Below are 512 nucleotides of genomic sequence, written 5' to 3' on the forward strand. Positions count from 1 at the left end.
TTCACTCCCCTGCCATCTCTGCAGCACTTTACAGTTATATTTTTTAAAGTAAATATTTACAAAGCATGTATTTACATTTTTCCATAGTATGCTTATTTCCCTTCTTTTAATGAACATAAAATATATATGTATAGTTTAACAAATGATTATAAAGTGAGTGCCCATGTAACTTCTCTCCAGGTCAAGAATTCAAACACTGTTGGGGGGCCTGGCTGGCTCAGTTGGTTAGAGCATGTGACTCTTGATCTCAGGATCATGAGTTCGAGCCCCATGTTGGGTATAGAGATTACTTAAAAATAAAACCTTTAATAAAAAAAAGAAAAGAAAGCAAACATTGTTAGCAGTTTGGAAGACACCCCCAAACCAGATGCTTTCTCTCTGACCACCCCTTCTTCTTCCACCCAGAATTAAACCAGGGCTGGTATTGAGCCAGCATACTCTGATGAGGTATAAAAGCTTCTGTCTATTTGGATTAGTCAAGGTTTGTGTCATACCAGCTGTTAAAATTTTTG

The 512-nt window shown here is 37.1% G+C and overlaps 1 non-coding gene across 1 annotated transcript; it reads left to right on the forward strand.

The window, feature by feature from the left end:
- The first annotated feature begins 206 nt into the window (after positions 1-206).
- TRNAK-CUU lies at positions 207-280 on the forward strand. Its single transcript has one exon. It is a non-coding gene; the product is annotated as a tRNA-Lys (tRNA).
- Positions 281-512: the final 232 nt, after the last annotated feature.

The sequence above is a fragment of the Phoca vitulina genome, unplaced genomic scaffold, assembly GCF_004348235.1.
Source record: "Phoca vitulina isolate PV1807 unplaced genomic scaffold, GSC_HSeal_1.0 scaffold39, whole genome shotgun sequence".
NCBI lineage: Eukaryota > Metazoa > Chordata > Mammalia > Carnivora > Phocidae > Phoca > Phoca vitulina.